Here is an 8,308-nt window from a genome sequence, read left to right as displayed (position 1 = left end):
CGGTCCTCGGACCTATCCTGAAAGTCTTGTGGGGGTCTTCCTTCGGGGGAGCCCCTATACCCTAGTACCTGGGTGGGTCTGTTTCGGTAGACCTTCCGGAGAAAGGCGGTCGTCCGGCTTCGGCTGGATGGGCCATGATTATGGTACCTTAGTCCCCGTCTGGAGCCTAACGCCCCGGGGGATCAGGGTTAGGTCCTTCCTAGTGGAGGACAGTAGACACGCGTGGCATGGTTTTGTGTTTCACTTTTTATGTGTGTGCACTTTTTTTGGCACCAGGTGGAAGTTTTTTGGGGTGTGTTTTGCACGCCATAGGCTTTTTCCAATAGAAAAAAAAATAGACGCTTCTCTGCCTTTTGGCTAAGATCAAGTGTAGTATCTGTTCTTATCAGTTGCTAAAGGAGGCGCTGTTCCATCCCTAATAGAGAGGGTTTGGTCAGCACTCTCCGATGGCGTAATTAGCATCCGGTCGGATCAATCAAGGGCGGTTTTGGTAGGGGCCACGTCGTGCTGCCGACAGTAAACTGGGGGCCGATGCATGGTCGAGTTTGAGCCGTCTGGAAGGGTGCTCCTGGTGAGGATGGGTGCTGCTATTGGTCCAATCCAGAGGGTCCAGTACCTGGCCTTCTGGCCTGGATTGGGGTGGCTCTAGCCCTGGACAGTCTTTCGGGAATTGGAACGCCTGCTCCTCCTTAATGGGTGGGGAGGAGCGATCAGTACTTCCTGGATGTAATTAGGTAGGAGTGAAGGGAGCGACGGTGGAGCCTGATGGTCAAGGGCTCTCACCAAGCTTCCTGATCTTCACGCCTTCCTGCCTGGGGTGGGGACTGCTGTGGTCCGGACCATGGATCAGGGCAGTCTTGAAAGCCTTTGGAGTATGTGCCCCTGGAGTGGCAGTCCAGGGGTGCCTAAGAATCACTGTGAGAGTCACATTGATTTTGGGCACCAAGGTCACTGCACCAATAGCATGCTTTTTTAGCACCTGCCTCTTGGGCCGAGCCTCTTGGCTGGGACCAGAGGAATTTTTTATTCCTGGCCGGAGGGCCTGGTCATTGTTTCACACAATGGCCACCTTTTCACTCTTCTCTCCACTATCCCTTCCCCACTTTTTATTTATTTTAGTGCGTTTGTCACGTCTTGTTTTGTCACTTTGCATGTTTGCTGTGATGAGTAGGGTCACAGATCCCAGGGCCTGTCCTGAAAGTCTGGGAAGAGGGTGGACATGGCCTTTTGGCTTAGCTCACTCTCTTCCTTAGGGTTGGGGTCTCCCTTCAGGGGAGCCTCACCTAGTATTTGGGTGGGTCTGTTTCGGCAGACCTTCCAAAGAACGGGGTCTGACTGGTTTCGGCCAGGAACACCAAGTTTTAAGTGTCCTTGTCCCTGTCAGGAGCCTAATGCCCCGGTGGATTCAGGACAAGGCCCTCTGATTTTAGAGGGCTTGTCTACCCGTCTTCACTTTTTTGTGTCACTCTTTATGTGTGTGCACATTTTTTATGCACCGCGTGAGTTTAAGTGCGTTTTGCATGACACAGGCTTTCAAAAAAAAAAAAAAAGACGTCCAGCTTTGTTACCATGCTCAAATGATTTCTGAGTAGCGTATAACAATGGTTTTTGTGTAAGATCTAACAAATGGAGTTCGTACTCCCTACGACTCTGTAGCCATGCATCTCGTGTCAGAATCAGGGTTAGTAGTATAGGCAGACTCTGCTGTCAACATGACTGTTTCTAACTCCTCAGTACGTTGCCGATTATTTTTGCGTATAACACCAGTGATGGACATAAAGGTACCCCTCAGTGTAGTTTTAAAGGCCTCCCATTCTGTGGATGGATCTACTGTTCCCAGGTTGTCTTTCCAATAACCAGCAATGCCCTTTTTACATTCCCCCTGCACCACCTCATCCTCCAGGAATGCAAATGCTAAATAGTTGGGCCCGAGCCTGGGAGGAGGAGGAGGTCAACAGAGAGGAGCATGATCTGAAACTCCCTTGGGCAGATAGGATACCACAGAAACAATGGGAAGAGTGTCCTCTACAGCAAACTCCAGGTCGTTCCGAGACATGGTGTGCAAAGAGTCCAAGTGGCAGGAATATTGGCAAACATCCGGATGTTTCCAGCACCATATCTCCGTGAGACCATGAACCTATGTCTAGTCCACAAAGGAGGGGAAAGGTCTACCACCACCACCCCACCAAGCAGTCCACAGCCGGGTCTCAAATGGCATTAAAGTGGAGTTCTGCTTAAAAAAAATGTTTTAAGTCAGCAACTACAAATACTGCAGCTGCTGACTTTTAATAAATCGGACACTTGCCTGTCCCAGGGTCCAGCGATGTAGGGGAACGAAGCCCCGCTCATCTTCCCCTCCTCTCTGCGGCATTGTCACTGTGGGCACGTGCTGCGCTGCGACCGGCTGGGCAATCATCTGGGACCTGTAACGTGTCACAGATGATTGCTGAGAGGGAGGGGGGAGAGGTAAACTTACTTCCGGCGCCGCAGTGCCCTGGGAGGAAGTGGGAGCTGGAACCCTCTAGAAAGAGGGTCCCCCCCCTCAAAAAAAAAATGACATGCCAAAATGTGGCATGTTAGGGGGTCACCTTCCCTTAAAGCGGAAGTTCCATTTTTGGGTGGAACTCCACTTTAAAGTTGACCACATTAAAGAGGAGTTCCGAAATTTTTTTTTTAAGTCAGCAGCTACAAATACTGCAGCTGCTGACTTTTAAAATATGGACATTCACCTGTCCAGAGCGCCCGTGATGTCGGCACCTGAAGCCGATCGGCTCTCCGGTGCTGCCGCTGCCATCTTCGGTATGGGAATCAGGAAGTGAAGCCTTGTGGCTTCACTCCCGGTTCCCTGCTGCGCATGCGCGAGTCGCGTTGCGCAATACGGACGGTCCCTGCTGTCTCTGGGATCCGTGCGTTTCCCAGCAGACAGCGGGTGGGGGGGTGACAGAAAGTGGTGTAGCTAGCCACAGAGTCTGCGACTATGTATGCCCGGAAGTGGGCGCAAATACCTGTATTATACAGGCTTCTGCAGCCCCCACCCCCTCCCCCCTGAAAGGTGCCAATTGTGGCACCGGAGGGGTGGGGGAGGGTTACGATGAGCCACTTTAGGGTGGAGCTCTGCTTTAAGGGGCCTGGGGGTCTGGCCAATTTAGACAATACTTCCACTGAAAATGGGGGAGAAATATAAATGTTTACAAGGGTGAATGTGTACAGAGGTAATTTGTAAGGTGAGTATAATAAATCTCCCATCGGGGTCTGTGTTGTGTTAAAATTTCAGCAGAGAGAGATTTGGCCAGTAGAATAGAGATCCCCCTGGAGTAGTTTGTGTGCATGGTAAGACTGGGCCAGCAACGGGTGCTTGAGAGCTCTCACCTAAGTTCCAGTAAGGTGAGTTTCTTGTAAGCAATTTACAGTAACTCACAAAAGTGAGTACACCCCTCACCATTTTTGTAAATATTTTATTCTATCTTTTCATGTGACAACACTGTAGAAATTACACTTTGCTACAATGTAAAGTAGTGAGTGTAAAGCTTGTATAACAGTGAAAATTTGCTGTTCCCTCAAAATAACTCAACACACAGCCATTAAAGAGGAAGTAAACCCTCTTAAAAAACAAAACAAAAAAAAACACAACACCCTCATCACGAATTACTTGTCTGAGATCGAAGCCCCCGAAGCGACCCTCGTTCACCTCCTCCGTCGCCAACATGTTTACTCGGTGTGTCTTTCGGTTATCGCTGCTCTGGCGCTGTGACTGGCCGGAGCAGCGATGACATCACTCGCACGCATGCAGTTAGAAACAGCACGCACAGTGCGCCTGAGCCCGATGTCTGACATCTGTGCTACTAGTTCTGCAAATATATCCTAAACATTTTAGGTTTGGGAGATATTTCTTGCACCTACAGGTAAACCTTATTCTAGGCTTACCTGTAGGTTAAAGTGGTTGTAATCGGTTTGAAAATATCCACACTACTTTTCATTGTAGCAAAAGTGTAATTTCTTCAGTGTCATCACATGAAATTATACAATTAAATATTTACAGCTTTAGATTTAAGGCTCGGTTCACACAAGTGTGGGTCACACGTTCTGGTTGCTGTAATCTCATAGATACCAACAACCGAATTGCCATGTTCTTACGAGACAGGCAAGGCTGCCATTCACTGCAAATGGCACCCCTATGCATCTGTGCCTGCAGTGAGACCACGGGGAACTGCAGGGAAATGGCATGGTAAAAAAAAAAAAAAAGTTTGGTTTCCCTGCAGTCGCGTTTTTAAAAAGGGCCATGTGCTTTTTCTGTGCGTTTCACGCGGAACAGCAGCCCATTCAAATGAATAGGCTGCCGTGCCCGAGCAAACTTTGGATGCATGGCTACCGCACTAGAAATCACACAAGAACACGGCCCACATTACTGTAGGTTTCCTGTGTGATTCAGTACAGTGTAATTTTCAGCCCATTCATTTGAATGAATCCCCACGATTCCCACTTGCACAGCAGGTGCCGATCACTTGCGATCTCTGAACAATGCGAGTTCAGCCACACAGTTGTATGGCTGAACTCTCATTGGATTTGCACAGAAAATAGTGCAGGGACTTGTTTTTCCCCGAACTAGAATCGGATCGGTGTTCTCACCTATGCAATCCGATTCCTGTGCGAGTTCACAGTTCGCACTGCAATCTGTGAACTTAATGACACGCGCAGCGGTTCGCACAAGGCAGTGTGAACTGCCTGCAAAAGAGGAACGATGCAGGAACCAGCTCTGGAATTGCACTGTTTCCCGCATCGCACTAGTGTGAAAGTGGCAACTAAAGAATGTTGCCTGTTTTCCGTCTCAAACACATAACAGATGTAGGTGAATAGAGTGAACATGCTGCAACAATTAGGCTTACTTGTTAGTACTCCTGCCTTGCAGCACTGGGGTCCTGTGTTCAGGTCCTGGTCAGGATACTATCTGGATGCGTGTTCTCCCTGGGCATATGTGGGTTTCCTTCGGGTCCGGATTCCACCCACACTCCAAAGACATCCTGGTAAGCTAACTGGCTCTAGCGGTGTATGTGTAACAGGAACCTTAGATTATAAGAACTTGCTGCATAAATTGTTAGCCCTATGGAAAAATCTGTAATAGTGTAAACCCTAAGGGCCTCATGCACACTGCAGCTAAATAACGGAAAAAAAAAAAAAAAAAAACTGCAGTTTTACAAGCATTTGACTTTTTTCTGCCTTTTAGCTCCCCTCTATATTAGCCTGTGTGTCCATGCACACCATGAAATCTTAACACACCAAAATCACTTTCAGGAGAGGAACATCTGGGCAGAAAAAAAACGCTCAATGCACCTAAACGCTAGGCGCATTTATTGCTTGAGCGTTCAATTCAGAGGCCAGAATAAATTATTTATAATTATTCAGGACGATGAAATAAACGCCCAAACACTTCACACACCTGCTTCAATGCGTCTAAATGCTTTTTTTTCTTCTTAAATGCAGCTTTAGAAGTCTACATTTCCACTAGTACGACTTGTCATGCGACATTGCACACAAAGTCGCTTGACAAGTCACAGCCCATCGATTTCAATGGCACCCATTCCAATCTATGCGACTTTGATCCATGGAGTGTAAACTTAGATCAAAGCTGCACTCAGTCGCATCAAAAGGCGAACTCAATCGCCCAACTTTGAGGTCGCAATACTGGAAACCTAGACGTAGGCAAATTTTTAACACTACTTTTCTCCTTCCAGGAGAGTTTTTCATATAATAAGCTTGTGTCCTGTACTACACGATCAAGATGAGATGGCAGCATAATTTCTCGCCCCCACTTAGCAGTGCTGCAAACTGTAAACCAGACTTTACATGGCGTTTCCCAAAAAAAAAGCCTGTACAAGGGCATAGTTTGCAAAGTAGGCCATGGTCATCCCAAAATAAAGCCTGGTCAAGGGCATGGTTTTCCAGGTAGGCCATGGCCTTCGCAAAATAAAAAAAATGGGTAATGGTGCTGCCAAATAGTATGAGATTTAATACATTAGTCCATCAATAAGTCCTTGAAGTGGATACTCAGTTTATGTGGAGGGGGAGAGATGAAGAGGGGAGACCTGTATAGATTACTTTAGCAGTCCAAAACAACCTTGGCAGCCTTTGAGGGGGGAGTTGTAAGCAGACTCCAGATATACAAACGAGACGAAAAACCCAGGCGCCTCTAGATTAGAGCTGTAAACATTTTAATGAGATACAGGTGCATTATCCACTTACATGGAGGTTAAGGAAGTAAGGCATGAGTCCATCCACACTGGCATGGCGTTCACTGCAGAGCGGCATTCTGAACAGGCAATTTTTCTGCCTGTGGGGAAGAAATCCTAGCCAGCAGGATCTCTGGGAACATAGCAATGAAACGGAGGCTCGGATAAGGCCAATGGCGAGGACTGGAACGCGTCGTCGGGCGTTTCGGAGCATGTACACTAGAGGTCGACCGATATATCGGCCGATATTTGCCGTTTTTTAAATAATCGGCATCGGCCGATTTGTGCTGATAAAAAGCCGATTTAGAACTACAGCGGGACTTTGAAATGACTTCTGTATAGAAGTCAGTCTAAGTTGACTGAGTCGTCATAGCAACCCTTTCCTCCTCTCTGGGCAGACTGCCAAGAAAAGAACAGAAAGATACAATGTTTACACTTGAATGAATTAAGTCATCTCAGTGTGTAGAAGTTCTCAGTTTAACCATTTAAAGACTAAATCTTTTCTGACACTTGTTGCTTACAAGTAAAAATCCTGTATTTTCTGCCAGAAAATCACTTAGACCCCCCCAAAAATTATATATATTTTTTTAGCAGAGATCCTAGGGAATAAAATAGCGGTTGTTGCAATATTTTATGCCACACGGCATTTGCACAGAGGTCTTTCAAATGCATTTTTTTGGGAAAAAAATACAGCATTTAAAAAATAAAAATAAAATAAAAACAGTAAAGTTAGCCCATTTTTTTTTTTTTGTCCAAAAGTTTTGACTACCTGTTTTTATTTAATTTATATATATATATATATATTTTTTTTTTATCTAAATCATACATACAAGTAAACTGATTGGAGGTTTGTTTTGTTTAATGTTTAAGTGTAAGAAATTTTCTGTATCACGTATGAAGGCCGCTTTCACACTGGAGCGGGCAGGCGTTGATGGTAAAACGCAAGTTTTAGCGGCTCTTTACCATCATTTTAGCGGTGCTATTTGGCTGCTAGTGGGGCACATATAACCCAGCTAGCGGCCAAGGAAGAGGTTAAATGCGCCCATGAAGCACTGCTGCCAAAGCGCATTGCATGCGCTTCGGCAGTGGTGCCCATTGATATCAATGGGCAGGAGTGGTGGAGGAGCGGTATACACCACTCCAAACGTGCTGCTTGCAGGACTTTTTTTTAAGATCCTGCCAGCGCATTGCCTCAGTGTGAAAGCACTCTGTCTTTCACACAGACTGCAGGGGAGCCATTTTACAGGCACTTTACGGGCGCTATTTTTAGCCCAAAAGCGCCTTAAAACGCCACAGTGGGAAAGGTGTGTTAGATCAAGGGGGGATTAAAAATAAATAAATAAATAAAATAAAATCGGCCTAACATATCGGCCCAAAAAAATCGGCATCATATATCGGCTATCGGCCGCCATGATTTCTAAATATCGGCATCGGCCAGAGAAAAACCCATATCGGTCGACCTCTAATGTACACTGGTAGATGGACTTAGAGTGCGCTCCTTTGTCAAGCTGGCGAGAGACTTTGGCTGATAACAACTTTATATATGACTTGGAACACTGCCATCTAGTGGAAAGGATGTGACATCCTTTCCAACATGAAATCATGAACTATCCAGAGCTAAAATATAGATATCAACGACTGTTAACCGCCTATGGTTCAAAGGAACTAACATTACGTATCGCCTTCAGTTCCTGAGGTAATTCCAATAAGAATAGGTAATAAAAAAAAATATATAAAAACATTTGAGCATAAAATCATCTAAATAACACAATTGCATTAATTTCTTTGGATTACATTGATTATTACGAAATTAATAGTATGCGTTTTGGGGGAAGATATATGAGAAGAAACATGAAATTATGACTACCATATATGCATGTAAATAAATTGTAAATTTATTTAAAGAATATGTTTACACACTGTGTGTATATCACAGGAGAGGCCAGTAGTTCTTAGATACCTTTTGTAAAGCAATGAATTTTATTATAAAATGTATGCGATAACAGAATTAATATGCACTAATAGTGGTATCCAATGTAATGATTTTTGTGGTGGGGTAATTGCACCTTAAAGGGGCTATTGGG

General features: G+C 45.5%; 1 pseudogene; it reads left to right on the top strand.

The window, feature by feature from the left end:
- The first annotated feature begins 337 nt into the window (after nt 1-337).
- Nucleotides 338-445, top strand: LOC143956001 (U2 spliceosomal RNA; annotated as a pseudogene).
- The last annotated feature ends 7,863 nt before the right edge of the window (nt 446-8,308 follow it).

The sequence above is a fragment of the Lithobates pipiens genome, unplaced genomic scaffold, assembly GCF_037356315.1.
Source record: "Lithobates pipiens isolate NorthernLeopardFrog02 unplaced genomic scaffold, aLitPip1_a1.2 Scaffold_10, whole genome shotgun sequence".
In the NCBI taxonomy this organism is placed as follows: Eukaryota; Metazoa; Chordata; class Amphibia; order Anura; family Ranidae; genus Lithobates; species Lithobates pipiens.
This window is presented reverse-complemented; position numbering and strand designations above follow the sequence as displayed.